Source organism: Hemitrygon akajei, chromosome 9, assembly GCF_048418815.1.
Source record: "Hemitrygon akajei chromosome 9, sHemAka1.3, whole genome shotgun sequence".
NCBI classification, from domain to species: domain Eukaryota; kingdom Metazoa; phylum Chordata; class Chondrichthyes; order Myliobatiformes; family Dasyatidae; genus Hemitrygon; species Hemitrygon akajei.
Genome location: NC_133132.1, coordinates 139405386 through 139421034, shown reverse-complemented (window position 1 = coordinate 139421034; position 15649 = coordinate 139405386). Strand labels below are relative to the sequence as shown.

The window sequence follows — 15649 nt, the reverse complement described above, 5'->3', positions numbered from 1 at the left end:
ACACTAGATTTGGAAAAGTAATTTCTTGAACATAGGAATCCATACATTTGCCAAACTGCAAATTTTAAGTCATTTGCATGGGAAATCAATTTCAATTTGAACATATTGGCAAGTAAATTGCTTAAATACACAAAATTAAGTACACATTTACACACTGATACACAAAGTATGGATAGCCATGATTATGCAAATTGAGAAACAGTATTCACATTAGTTCCATTGAAATACAGCAACAACGCAGTATTATGTCCTTTCAATTGAAAAATCTGAAGAAATTACCACCTTTCTGGTCTAGCACATTCTAACTTAGTCTGTTGAGGGCCAAACCAAAATCTGATTTGCAGCAGTTGGTTAGCACTTTTGACAGATTTGAGTTGCTATTTCATGTACCGGATTACAGTGGATATTTATCCCAGATGAAGTTGTTCAGACTCCTCGTTTGTGTTACAACAATCAAGCTAGGGACAGAGAAGTGATTAGAAACACCAACATCTTTCCTAATCAAGACATACAAAAAAACTGGATGAACTCAGCAGGTCGGGCAGCATCCGTTGAAAGAAGCAGTCAACGTTTCGGGTCGAGACCCTTCGTCAGGACAAAGGAGGGGGCAGAGGCCCTATAAAGAAGGTGGGGGGAGGGTGGAAAACGAATCAGAGGAAAGATCAAGGGGTGGGGGAGGGGATAGGCAGGAAAGGTGAAGGAGGAATCTAAGGGGAAAGCACTATGGGTGGTAGAAGAAGGCGGAGTCATGAGACGTGATAGGCAGCTGGAAGAGGAGACAGAGTGAAGGTAGGATGGTGGAAGGGAGAGGGAGGGAATTACCGAAAGTTGGAGAATTCAATGTTCATACCAAGGGGCTGGAGACTACCCAGACGGTATATGAGATGTTGTTCCTCCAACCAAAGTTTGGCCTCATCATGGCAGTAGAGGAGGCCATGTATGGACATATCTGAATGGGAATGTGAAGGAGAGTTGAAGTGAGTGGCAACCGGGAGATCCTGTCTGTTGTGGCGGACAGAGCATAGGTGCTTGACGAAGCGTTCCCCAATCTGCGTCAGGTCTCGCCGATGTAGAGGAGGCCGCACTGGAGCACCGGATGCAATAGATTACCCCAACAGACTCACAAGTGAAGTGTTGCCTCACCTGGAAGGACTGTTTGGGGTAAGAGATGAGGTGTAGGGACAGGTGTAGCACTTACACTTGCAGGGATAAGTGCCAGGTGGGAGATCTGTGGGGAGGGACGTGTGGATCAGGCAGTCGCAGAGGGAACGATCCCTGTGAAAAGCAGAGAGGAGTAGAGAGGGAAAGATGTCCTTAGTGGTGGGGTCCTGTTGAAGGTGGCAGAAGTTGGGAGGATAAAATGCTGGATCCGGAAGCTGGTGGGGTGATAGGTGAGGACAAGGGGGACACGGTCTCTGTTGAGGTGATTGGAGGATAGGGTGAGGGCTGAAGTGTGGGAAATGGAGGAGATGCGGGTGAGGGCATCATTGATAATGGCAGAAGGGAAACCACGATTCTTAAAGAAAGAGGACATTTGGGATGTCCTGGAATGGAAAGCCTCATCCTTGGAGCAGATGCGGCTGAGATGGAGGAACTGGGAATAGAATTTTTGCATTTGGCAGGGTGGGAAGAGGTATAATCAAGGTAGTTCTGGGAGTCAGTGGGTTTATAGAAGATGTCAGTGGACAGTCTATCTCCAGAGATGGAGACTGAGAGATCGAGAAAGGGGAGAGAAGTGTCCAAGATGGACCAAGTGGATTTGAGGGCTGGGTGAAAGTTAGAGGCAAAGTCAATGAAATTGACGAGCCCAGCATGGGTGCAGGAAGCAGCACCAATGCAGTTGTCAATGTAGTGAAGGAAAAGTTGGGGAGCAGTACCAGTATAGATTTGGAGCATAGACTGTTCCACATAACCCACGAAGAGGCAGGCATAGCTAGGGCCAATGCGAGCGCCCATAGCTACACCCTTGGTCTGGAGAAAGTGGGAAGAGCCGAAAGAGAAGTTATTAAGTGTGAGTACCAGTTCCACCAACCTGAGGAGTGTGGTGATGTTGGGGAACTGGTGAAGTCTATTGTCCAGAAAGTAGCAGAGGGCTTTGAGGCCTTCTAGATGGGGAATTGAAGTGTATAAGGATTGGACATCCATTGTGAAAATAAAGCGGTCAGGACCGGGGAACTGGAAGTTATTGAAGAGGTGGAGGGCATGGAATGTATCCCAGATGTAGGTAGGGAGGGACTGAACTATGGGTGACAAAATGGAGTCGAGGTAGGCAGATACAAGTTCGGTGGGACAGGAGCAGGCCGAAACTATAGGCCTACCAGGACAGTCAGGCTTATGGATCTTGGGGAGGAGGTAAAAGCGAGCAGTGCGGGGTGTGGGAATTATGAGTTTTTTGGCTGAGGATGGAAGGTCTCTGGAGTTGATAAGGGCAATGATGGTACGGGAGACAATGGTTTGATGTTTTTTGGTTGGATCCTGTTCCAGGGGTAAGTAAGAGGAGGTGTCAGAGAACTGCAGTTTGGCCTCACTGAGGTAGAGGTCCGTCCGCCAGACCACTACGGCACCACCTTTGTCTGCGGGTTTGATGGTGAGGTTAGGATTAGTGTGGAGAGAGAAATATCTTTCCTAAAACTGGTTTAAGATGGCACAAATAAAGATATGCGCCTGCTTACTGGTAAATCACAAGGCAAGAGAATAGACTGAAAAGACTACTTTATAACATCTTTCATGAAGGAAATTGTGGTGAACTATTGCTGCAGACAGTGAAGAGGCAGGCTGAGGAGAAGCAGATCTAGAGGACGAATCGCACTGGGACATTGCTAGAAGCAAAGTGTTCAGGCCGCCGGATTCACAAATGGAGTTGGTGATAAAGCTGCTGGAGATGGAGTGAGTATTTTGGAGAGGAGTCAATGCAGAAGAGTTTTGAAGTCCATCCACCTAACCTGGGTGCAAAGTTGGATCACTCCAAGTGCTGAGCCAATTTGGCAAGAATGAGAATGGCTTTAGGTAGGGCCCGGAACTTGGCACTTCTTGTTGGTTGGACAATTTAAATGTCAGTCCAGTAGGCTGGAACCCTGAGTGTCGTGAACAGAGATGAGGGTTGGGCTGATTTTGGTCGCTCTCCTGCAAATGTTTATTCCTTTCTCTGCTGTAGGGAGGCTGTGAACTGATCTGGCTGCAGTGCTTTTCTGCCCCGTTAGTGTGACGAACTGGGTGGACCAAGGCTTGGGCCTACTCCGGCTGCTCTGGGAGCAGATCTGGGTGGAACTCAGTCTGGTTCAGAATGTTGCTGACTTGCTTCTACTGTTTGCACTATGTGTCCCTCCCACCCCTGCACAGTTGTTTTTGTGTTTTTTTAAAAAAAAACTATTAATTGAGTTTTGAGTTTCTTGCTTTGCAACTGTCTGTAAGGAGATAAATTTCAAGGTATATAATTTATACATTCTTTGGTAATAAATGCACTTTGAGCTTTTGAAATACCATATTGAACTGTCTGGGTGTTAAGCAAAGACTGCACTGTTCCCCCTCTACCACTCCACCCCCCAGAGTTATGTTTGTCACTGAAGTTTAAAGCCGAGGGCATGGTCACCTATCATCAGCAAGCATATCAAGGAAAATCTGGTAACATGTCAGAATCATACTCAAATCATACTCAGACTAAATCTTTAAAATTTTCTCTCTGCACACACCCTGACACAGAAGCATGGATCCAATTATACTTATAACATGTTGTCACTATGAGATTCTGCTTCTGGAATGCTCTGACATCATTTGGCAAGAACCATGACTAGGGCTCAGTAAGAATTGAAATGCCTCTGATAAGGTTTAAAAACAAATACTTTCGTCAAAGTACAACTAAAATATCTCAGGTGTTTATAAATGTTAACTTTTCTTTTCCTGCATAATCTTTAGTTTAGGAATTACCATAGATTCCGGATTTTAAGCCACTACTTTTTTCCCACATTTTGAACAGCTTTGAACTCTGCGGCCTTTAATACGGTGCGGCTAATGCATTATTTTTTTTCATGCCGCCAAAAACATTTTGCCTCGTAACAGTAGACCAATAAAATTGATGAGTAGTTCACAGAGGTCCAATGAAATTGTACGATAAATCAAGCGCACTTTCACAATTAAATTATTGTAAATCAGTCATTTGTACTCACCCTCATCAACATGGAAAACACTCGAAGAAAAACATTGTGCTGCCTTTATGGCAGTTATTTAGTTTATAATATTTTCGCTTAGTAATTCATTTTCTAGTTAAAGTTAGAAGAGTTTTAACTATATTTGTTTTCTGTACTACATCGCGGGATGCTATGACGTCACACCCGGTTTCGCCGTGTCTTGTGGGAAAAATGCCGGTTTGCGATAAACGGGAAGGCGGGGGGCGAGCGGCGGAGCGAAAACGCTGCTTTTAAGTTAAAGGCGATCAATAACTTTTCCTGGTAGGCTGCAGTATATATATTTTTTACCAGTCATTAGGAGATATTGGAATGTTGTTCAGTAAAAAAGTATACGCAACGTATATTTAAAAGTAGCCGCGTTACAGGCACGGTTCGAAAAAAAGCATTTGCAATATGTATTTGTTTATGTTACCATATGGATTTGATTAAAAGTTAAAAAATCCTCACGTGTAATATCTTTCTGTGTAAATATCTCATATTACAACGTGGGACACCTGCGGCCGAATATCCAGTGCGGCCTGTACAAGTAAAAAATTGATTTTCTTTCTAAAATTAGAGCCAGCAGCTTTTAATCAGGTGCGCTCTGTAGTCCGGAATCTACGGTAAATAAGGGGATTCTAATCCTCCTCCAATCTAGCTGGCATAGAGCTGCAAGGACTGATGACAAGGCCTTGTGACTGGGTGCCACAGAACCTTGCAGTCTGCAACCACTAAACTCCAGCAATACCTTTCAGTTGTAATTGGCTCCATTCAGCTCAATATTTCTATTAGTCAAATGACCGAGAAACAAAGATTTTCCTCAAGAATGAGCTTTCACTTGTCAGGAGAAAAAAGCTTCAACTTCCCAGAAAGAATTATAATGTTCATATCCTTCAAGTTCTTACACCCAGTTACAATGTCTTGACATATGAACAACTACAGCCATGGTACAAGAGGTCATGGAAGAAGAGAGAAACAACTAGAACAAATCGGCAAACCTCATCTGAAACAAGGTCAACATGATCCAATTTTGGTGAGGTGCAGTGACATATTCAGTAACCTCTGCTGCAACAACCCAACACTAACCTCAGGAGATCTCATGTGGAATTTGCACCTTCCTCCACTAACTCTGGTTTTCCTCTAAATGCTGTATTTTCCTTTACCATCACAAACTTGGTCAGGAGAGAAGGCTGGTGACAATCGGTGTCTTGGCAATATCTAATGATTTTTAACCAGCAAACCTCAATGAATTCTCAGTCTTAAGCAGTGATAGCACACACTAAGACAAGAAATTACATTGTCTAAGTTCAATATGAAAGCGTATTCAAGACAGTTATTATGAAACTGTACATTTCAGATACGTCCTGGTCAATTTGATTTTCAGTCAAACCACTAAAAGGAATCACGTGCAGTGAATACTCACTCCAACACTTCTCATGGAGGCCAAAGCTATGGAAGTTCCACCAAGTTCTTGTTTCAAGACTTCCTTACTGTTCCCTTTGTCACATTGGAGTGAATATTAAGAATGTTGCCACAGTTACAACCTTTCTTGATACCACTTTATTATCCCACCTGTATTTTTGCCCATCACTTTTTGTACCTTCATTGATTTTAAGACCACAAGACAGAGGAGCAAATTTAGGTCATTTGGCCCAATAGCTTTGCTCTACCATTTGATTATGGCTGATTTATTATCCCTTTCAACCCCATTCTCCTGCCTTTTCTCTATAGCTTTTGACATCCTTATTAATCAAGAACCTACAAACTACAGCTTTAAATATGCCCAAAGACTTAATCTCCACAGCCATCTATGGCAATGAGTTCCATATATGCACCACCTTCTGGTTATAGAAATTCTTCTTCTGCTCTATAAGGACACCCTTCTATTCTGAGGCTTTCCTCTGGTCCAAGGCTCCACAATTGGAAACATCCTCTCCATGTCTCCAAGGCCTTTCAATATCCTGAGTGTTACAATGAAACCCCATCCTCTCATTTTCTACACTCCACAAGTATAGGCCCAGATCCATCAAATGCTCCTCATGCTTCAACTTTTTCATTCTCAAACTTCCCCTGGACCCTCTCCAATGCCAGCACATCCCATCTATAAGGGGCCCAAAACTGCTCACAGTACTCCAAAGATGGATTGAACAATATCTTATAAGGCCTCAGCATACATCCTTGCTTTGATGTTCTGCAGACTCACTGCTTTCACAACACTATCTGCCACTCTAACTAACTTTGTATCATCTGTAAACTTGGCCATAAAACCATCAATTCTGTCACCCAGGCTATTAACATATAATGTGTAGAGTCATGGATCTAACACCAACCGCTGCATTATGCCACTAGTTGCTGGCAACCAACCAGAAAAGGCCCTCGCTCTTGGCCTCCTGCCAGTCAGTCAACTTTCTGACTGTGTTAGTATTATTCGCCTATCATGGGCTCCTACCTTGTTAAGCAGCCTCATGTGTGGCACCACGTCAAAGGCCTTCTGAAAACCCAAGTAAACATCCACTGACACTCTTCGGTCTATCCTGCCTGTTACTTCCTCTGGTCATGCCCAGAGTACAGGCTTCAGACAGTAGATGGGTGACCACCAGGAGAGGTTAGGGGATAAAGCAGCCAGTGCAGGGTTCCCCCGTGACCATTCCACTCGCAAAACAGAATACCTCTTTGGATAATGCTGGGGGAAGGGTGGGGGAGGAAATGACCCATCAGATCACAGCAGCAGCCAGGCTGGGTGGCACTATGGGTTGACAGGATCGGGTACAGTCAGGCAGAGTGATAGTTATATGGGACTCTCAATAGTTTGGGGGGGGGGGGGTGGTGGTGGAATGAAAACAAAGGAAATTCTATGACTGCTAAAGAGACACCAGGATGGTGGAATGCCTCCTGGGTGCTATGGTCCATGATATAATGGAGCAGCTGCAGATATTCTCAAGGGGGGGGGGCGGGGAAGAGAAAATCAGCCAGAGGTTCATTGTGGTGCATCAGGCAGAAAAAGTAGTGGTTCAGGTGTCATGGCACCACTGACATAGGCAGAAAAGTGGAAGTCCTATCAGTGAGTATATAGTTGGGACAGAAGTCGAAGAAAGGGACGTCCAAGGCTGTAATCTCCAAATTACTCCCTGTGCCACAGGCTAGTGCAGGTAGCAATGGAATGATAGAATAGTTCAATGAGTGGCTGTGGAGATGATGCAGAAAACAGGGTTTCATGTTCCTGGACCATTGTGATAATGTACGTAAAAGGGTTAACATGGTCATTTAAACAATAGCAGCCTATTTTTCCCTCTAAGAAACTGCTGATGATCAACAGATGTGCTAAGCCAGTGGCCCCCAACCACCGGGCCGCAGACCGGTACTGGGTCACAAAGCATGTGCTACCGGGCCGCGAGGAAACGATATGATTTGTCAATGTGAAATAAGCTGCTCCTTTCCTCATTCCGTCACACCCACTATTGAAATGGAATGCACGCAAAGTCATTATCCACGTGAGGTCATCAGTCACCTAAACACAGTCGTGCCAGGGATCACTGGATGGCCTCGGGTAACCGGCCGCCTCCAGCAAGAAGTGCCGTTGCTACTGGCCTGGAGCGCGGACAGATGGGCACCTGTTTAGCACACCGAATATTTGTGGGGAACCCGGTGCTAAAATATTCACAGATGACCTAATTCAGGCTCAGGGTTTCGTAAGTAGCAGAGCAGCTACCTCGCTGCCATCTACTGAAAGTCATTCCTCGAGCTGAACTTTTGTTGGGCGATAGGTTCTACCTACCTACAAGAGGGGCGGGCGCGTGTCCTGTCGCAGTCCTCGCTCAGTCATTGTCTCTGGACTGCGACCACCACGGCCCCAGTATGGGGACATCCGGTCCTTACCTTGTCCTCTCACTGGTGTATTGCAATAATTTTATATGTTCACACAAGGAAAATATGCGCTGTGTGTTTAATATCCAAACGTTGCTTAAAATATTATGACGCTATTGACTTAAGTGAGTTATAATTGACTTATCACTATGTTCATGTGAGGAAAATACGCGCTGTGTGTTTAATATTAAATTTGTTAGATAAACCCTTTTAGAAATGAAATTGAGTGTATTAGGCATTTATAAGTGACTTGTAGCTGACTTATCACCTATATTCCAGTCGATATTAACACCCACTCCCCCCCCCACTCACCCCGGTCGGCCAGTCCACAAGAATATTGTCAATATTAAACCGGTCCACGGTGCAAAAAAGGTTGCTGACCCCTGTGCTAAGGCATGCTGAGCCACGTCTTCTTGGAGTTAAACCGTGTTTCAAGGTCCCTGTCTCTTTGTACAGTCATGCACATAGATAAGACCACTCCAACCTGTTCTGTGTGTGAGCCATTATACCTATTCTGTAATTTGTCTGTATGTACTTTCATGCACATAGATAAGTCTGGCTCCAGCCTGTCTTGTGTGGGGGGTATCTGAACGATGATATCTTATCTAAGAGGAACTGCCAGTTAGTTGGTGGACTAAGTGGGAATAGTCACAGACTATTCTTGTTTGAGCTACTGACTGATGTGCCCCAGAGGCTTTGAATAAAGAGTTTAACCTATACAGTCAGAGTGACTTCATCCTGATTCAACTTCCACAATTGGAACCTTCTCTGGGGAAGGGGTGAGATGTACAAAAGGGACAGATTGCACGTGAACTAGAGGGGGAACCAATATCCTGGCCACGAGGTTTGCTGATGTTCCTTAGGACGAGTTTAAACTAGTTTTGCAAGGGGCTGGGAGCTGGAGCCCCAGGTCAGGAAGGAAAAGATCAGACCAGAAGGTGGTTGCAAGGGAGAGTATTGAAAAGCAAAGTTGAAGTAACAGATATGATGGATTGGATAGTGTGAAGTGAATATATTTCAATGCTAGGAGTATTATGGGCAAGAGAGATGAACTTAGAGCATGGATCTGTACATGGAACTACAATGTTGCAGACATGACTGAAACTTGGTTGAGGGGGGAAAGAATGGGTGATAAATATACCAGGTCTTTGAAATTTTAGAAAAAAGAGGTGGTGGTAAAAGAAGGAGCAGAGTTGCACTACTAATCAGGGACAATGTCACAGCTGCACCCAGAGGAAACATAATGTAGGGGTCAGACACAATTTGGGTGGAACTCAGGAACAGGAAGGGTTCAATCAACTGATGGAATTACACTGCAGACTCTCTAATAGCCACCAAGACACTAAGCAACAGACATGTAATGTGATTAAGGAAATTTTGAAAATAGGGGCATTTCAACTACCCGAATATAAACAGGGACCTTCTTTGTCTAAGGGGTTCAGATGGGGCTGAACTTAAGTGGACTCAGGATAACTCCTTAAATCAATATGTGGATGATCCAATGAGAGAACCAGCTGGACAGGACCTGGTGTTGGGTAATGAGCTTGGCAAGGTGACTAACCTTCAGTTAGGGAACTGTGACCACAAGTTCTGAACCTACAGGACAGCTACAAGGATAGGTGTGGTTCTTGAGGTTTTAAACTGTGGTAAGGCAAATTACAAGGGCATTAACCAGTAAGAAGCATTAATTGGGAACACCTTTTCTCTGTGAAGTCCACATCAGACATGCAGAGGGTGTTTAAAGGTCAACTGCACAAAGTACAGGAAAGGTATGTTTCTGTTGAGGACAGGGATGGAAAAATAATAGATGAATTTAATAATTAGGGATGAATTTAGTCAACAAGGAAAAAGATGTAAAGCTTTGGAAGTTAGGATCAAATGAAGCACCAAGTATAGAGAAGCCAGAAAAGAATGAAAGAAGTGAATTAGGAAAGTCCAGAGGGGCCATGAAATGTTCTTGGCAAGTAGGATTAAGGCAAATCCCAAGGCAATCTACGCATATATCAAGAGCAAGAAACTAACTAGGGAGGGGGGACCACTCAAGGATAAGGGGGGGAGGGGGAGAACATTTGCTTGGATGCAGAGAATGTGAGTGAGGTATTTAGTGTGCACTTTGCTTCAGTATTTACCAAGGAAAAGGACATAGAAGACCAAGAGATCAGTGCTGAGTATTTAAGTAACGTTTGGGCATTCAGAGGTCAAGAGGAAGTGGTGGGCCTCCTAAGATCATAAGACCATAAGACATAAGAGCAGAACTAGGCCATCTGGCCCATCGAGTCTGCTCCGCCATTCATTCATGGCTGATCCTTTTCTTTAAATTTCTTCAACTCCAGTTCCCAGCCTTCTCCCCATAACCTTTCATGCCATGTCCAATCAAGAACCTATCAATCTCTGCCTTAAATACACTCAATGACCTGGCCTCCACAGCTGCACTTGGCAACAAATACCACAAATTCACCACCCTCTGGCTAAAGAAATTTCTCCACATCTGTTTTGAAAGGGCGTCCCTCTATCCTGAGGCTGTGCCTTCTTGTCCGAGACTCTCCACTAAAGGAAACATCCTTTCCACATCTACACTGTCTAGGCCTTACAACATTCCAAACGTTTCAATGAGATCCCCCCTCTCATCCCTATCAATTTCAGCGAGTACAGAGCCAACCATTCTTCGTATGATAACCCTTTCATTCCTGGAATCATCCTTGTGAACCTCCTCTGGATCCCCCTCCAATGCCAGCACATCTTTTCTAAAATGAGGGGCCCAAAACTGTTCACGACACTCAAGGTGAGGCCTCACCAGGGCCTTATAAAGCCTCAGCATCACATCCTTGCTCTTGCATTCTAGACCTCTTGAAATGAAAGCTAACATGGTATTTGCCTTCCTCACCACTAGCTCAACCTGCAAGTTAACCTTCAGAGTGTTCTGCACAAGGACTCCCAAGACCCTCTGCATCTCAGATTCCTGGATTTTCTCCTTGTTTAGAAAATAGTCTGCACATTTATTTCTACTACCAAAGTGCATGACCATGCAATTTCCAACACTGTATTTCATTTGCCACTTTCTTGCCCAGGTCTCCTAATATCTAAGTCCTTTTGCATTCTACCTGTTTTCTCAACACTATTTGCTCCAACACCAACCCCCGAGGCAAACCACTAGTCTCTGGCAGCAAACCAGAAAAAGAACCTTTTATTCCCACTCGCTGCTTCCTACCAATCAGCCAATGCTCTGACGATGTTAATAACTTTCCTGTAATACCATGGACTCTTAACTTGTTGTCAGCTGCCTCAGGTGAGGCACCTTGTCAAAGGCCGCCTGCAAGAACAAATATACAACATTCACTGCATCCCCTTTATCTATCCTATTTGTAAACACCTCAAAGAATTCCAACAGTCTCATCAGGCAGGATTTTCCCTGAAGGAAATCATCTTGTCCTGTGTCACCAAGTACTCCATCTCCTCATCTTTTACAACGGACTCTAACATCTTCCCAACTACTGAGGTCTGGCTAACTGGTCCATAATTTCCATTCTGCTGCCTTCCTCCTTTCTTAAAGATTGGAGTGACATTTATAATTTTCCAGTCCTCTGGCACTATGCCAGAGTCCAATGATTTTTGATTTCATTTCTAATGCCACCACAATCTCCAATGCTACCTCCTTCAGAACACTAGGTGCAGTTCCTCTGGTCTTGGTGACTTACGTACTTTCAGGTCTTTCAGCTTTTTGAGCACCTTCTCTCTTGTAATAGTATCTGCACCCACTTCTCTTCTTTCACACACTACAACATCAGGCATGCTGATAGTGTCTTCCACAGTGAAGATGGATGCAAAATACTCATTCAGTTCATCAGCCATCTCCTTGTCCCCTGTTAATATTTCTTCTGCCTCATTTTCTAGCAGTCCTATATCCACTCTCATTTTTCTTAAAATAGTTGAAAAACTTTCACTATCCACTTTGATATTATTTGCTAGCTTGCTTTCATTTTTCATCATTTCCCTTCTAGTGATTTTTTTTTAGTTCTCTGTAGGTTTTTAAATACTTCCAATCCTATCTTGCCACTAATTTTTGCTTTGTTGTTTGCCCTCTCTTTGCTTTTACAACAGTTTTGACTTCCCTTGTCAGCCACGGTTTGTACTATTTTACCATTTGATTATTTCTTCATTTTTGGAATACATCTATCTTGCATCTTCTTGTTTTCCCCAGAAACACACACCATTGCTGCTCTGCTGACATCCCTGCCAGCAGCTCCTTCCAATTTACTTTGGCCAACTCCTCTCTCTTACTCCACTGAAATACTGCTATATCAGACTTTACTTTCTCCCTGTCAGATTTCAAGTTGAACACAATCATATTGTGATCACTGGTTCCTAAAGGTTCTTTTACCTTAGGCTTCCTAATCGCTTCCAGTTCATCACATAACACCCAATCCAGTATAGCTGATCCCCTAGAAGGCTCAACGACAACCCGTTCTAAAAAGCTATCTCTTAGGCACTGAGGTGGGCAAGTCCTCAGGGACTGATAGGATTTACCCCATGTTTTTGAAGGATGCAAAAGACTAGATTGCTTAGTATCTTTGTGTCCTCTCAAGCCACAGGCAAGTTCCGAGAGGACTGACGAGTGGCTAATGTTGTACTTGCTAAAAAAAAAAGGAACAAGGGAAAATCCAGGGAACTATAGACTGGGGAGTCTCATGATAGTTGTCAGCTGTAGGGAAATTGCTGGAGAAAATTCTGAGGGATAGGATATATGAGCATTTGGAAACCCATAGCCTTATTAGGGAGAACCACATGCATGGCATGTTGTGCCTCACCAACTTGATTTGAAATTTTTGACAAGGTGATGAGGAATACTGATGGGGAGTGGACAATCTACATGTATTAAATTTCCTCATGGGATGCTAATCCAGAAGATCAAGGTGCATGGGTTCTGCAGCAAACTGGCATGTTACAGAAGACAGAGGGTAATGGCTGAAGGGACTTATTCTAGCTGGAGGTCTGTATTCAGTAGAGTTCTGCAGGGATGTATGCTGGGACTTCAGCTTTTAGTGATGTATATAAATGTCCTGTGTGAAAAAGTAGATGAGTAGATGGGTGGGTTAGTAAATTTGTGGATAATACCAAGATTGATAGAGATGTGGATAGCACAGAAGATCGGCAAAGAATATAGCTGAGAAATGGCAGATGAAGTTTAACCCAGATAAATGTGAGGTGTTGCACCTCGTTAGGGCAAATGCAAGGAGACAGTACACTGTTAAGGGCAGATCCTATAGTGTTGCTGAGCAGAGAGATATTGGGATCCAAGTTCATAGCTCCTTGAAAGCAGCTACACAGGTTGATAAGGTGATTAAGGTGGCTTATGGAATACTTGCTTTTTACTAGTTGAGGCACTGAATTCAAAAGTTGGAGTTTATGTTAAAAGTTTATAAAACTCTGGTTAGGACGTATTGAGTGCTCCGTACAGTTCTGGTTGCCCGACTATAGGAAGGATGTTGAAGCTTTGGAAAGGGTGCAGAAGAGGTTCACCAGGATGCTGCACGGTTTAAAGGGCATGTGCTATCATGAGATGCTGGATAAACTTGGGTTGTTTTCTCTGGAGCACTGGAGGCCAGGGGGAGATCTAATAGAGGTTTACAAGCTTATGAGAGACAGAGTGGACAGAGAGGATCTGTTTCCCACTGTTGAAATGTCTAATACCAAAGGGCATGCATTGAAGATGAGAGTGGATAGATTCAAGAGGGATGTGAGGGGCAGGTTTTTTTTTTAACTCACAAGTTGTGGATGCTGGAAATGCACTGCCTGATATGGTGGTAGAGGCAAATACATTAGAGGCTTCTAAGAGACGTCTGGATAGGCACATAGGTGTAAAGAAGATGGAGGGATATGGACATGGTGTAGGTAGGAGTGGTTAGTGCTCAGGTGTTTTCGATTTGCTTTTTAGCTGGTTTGTGACAACACTGAGCTGTTCCTGTGCTGTACTATTATGTTCTAAAGAATCCCAACAGATGTTTTTGTCAAGTAAAACCATCTGCCTTTTTTTCCCCTCCCCAACTATCCCAAAAACTCAGTCTTAATAATGGTCTCTAACATCTTGCGAACCACTGAAGTCAGGCCAATTGGCCTATAATTTCCTGTCACTGCTCCCCCAAAGAGTGGAGAGATTTTGCGATTTTCCGGTCCTGTGCAACCATTCTGGAATTTGGATCACTACTAACACCTCCACAATAGCCTCAACTATCAAGTCAAAAAAAACTGCTGGTTCCTCATTTGTTATAATTTCTATCTCTGCCAATGGATCAACATCTGTTTCTACTACTTTCAATACTTGTTAAAGTGCTGAAAAACTGCATTTGTCTTTTCTTCCCGAATTACTCAGGTTTCCAAAACTTCCCAATGCTTAAGCCTACTAATTTACAGTTTGAATCTTTTCAATTCCTATTTTGCTGCACTGCACAATGGCCTTCTTTAATATTTTATCCAGTTTCTTTATTTGAACACTCATTCAAATACTACAGTGTTACCTAAAGCCCAAGCCATTTCTAAGAACACTCATTCTGGCATGACTGCAATGAAGCCCATCCCAACACAGTAACTTTTTGAAGAGATGCCAGAAAATCCATTCCACTGCCCCCCCCCCCCCCCCATACAATCATACAATGCATTCAACCTGTTTGAAGCTCTGCCAAGTTAAGTGCAACTTAATCAACAAACTAGGTGATTACCACCTTTGTACCTCTGGTTGTTGATTTAGCACCAGATGGCCATGTCACCTACACTGATGGCTCTCTACAAGGATTGGTCAACTCCTTCACACCCTTGCCCACTGGATTTCCTTCAACCACCCTAGAGGCCACACCGGCAACTATGAAAACTATCTAACCTGAAATTTTATTCATGCTAGGCTCCAACGCAGTTTACTGTTCAAGCTTAAAGAACATAGAACAGAACACTGCAGCACAATACCAGCCCTTCAGCCCATAATGTTATGACAACCTTTTAACCCATTTCAAGGTCAAGCTAATGCTTCCCTCCCACACACTCCATTTTGCCATCATCTGTGTGCCTATCCAAGAGACTCTTAAATGTCCCTAATGTATCTGCTTCTACCACCATACCTGGTAGTATGTTCTATGCACCAACCACAAATGTGATAAATAATTTTTAAACAAAATATGGAAAATGTAGGAGCTGTAAAAAGAGGGGTACTCTGGTAAGAATAGATACCAAAATAATAGCCAAAACCACTATGGCAGAATACCTAATCAGAATTCAATCTCCAAAGCAATAAACTGGAGAAAAAATTCGAGATGTTTGCTGCTTGAGAATCCTGAACTACTGCTTTGTAAATAGCATAATTTACCAATAATGCAAGTAAGGTTCTGACTATGTTGTGCATTTAAAAAATATTACAATGCCCTTCAGTGTTCTGCCATTACAAAGGAAACAATACATCTTATTTCTTCCATCAACAAGTGCCTTATATTAGCAAACTGTTAATATATTAATTAACTGTTAATACATTAATGTTAATGTTAGCAATACAAAATCATACATTCTCAGTCAGCATATGAACAGAGCATAGATAGGCCAGTAAGCAATACTGCAAAGCAACTTGCAGGAATTCACGAATT

General features: G+C 43.3%; 1 protein-coding gene across 1 annotated transcript in view; it reads right to left on the bottom strand.

Moving 5' to 3' along the window:
• The window catches only part of rab10 (RAB10, member RAS oncogene family), a 62271-nt gene that overhangs the window by 19699 nt on the left and 26923 nt on the right, over positions 1–15649 (bottom strand). The gene's annotated exons all lie outside the window — the stretch shown is intronic.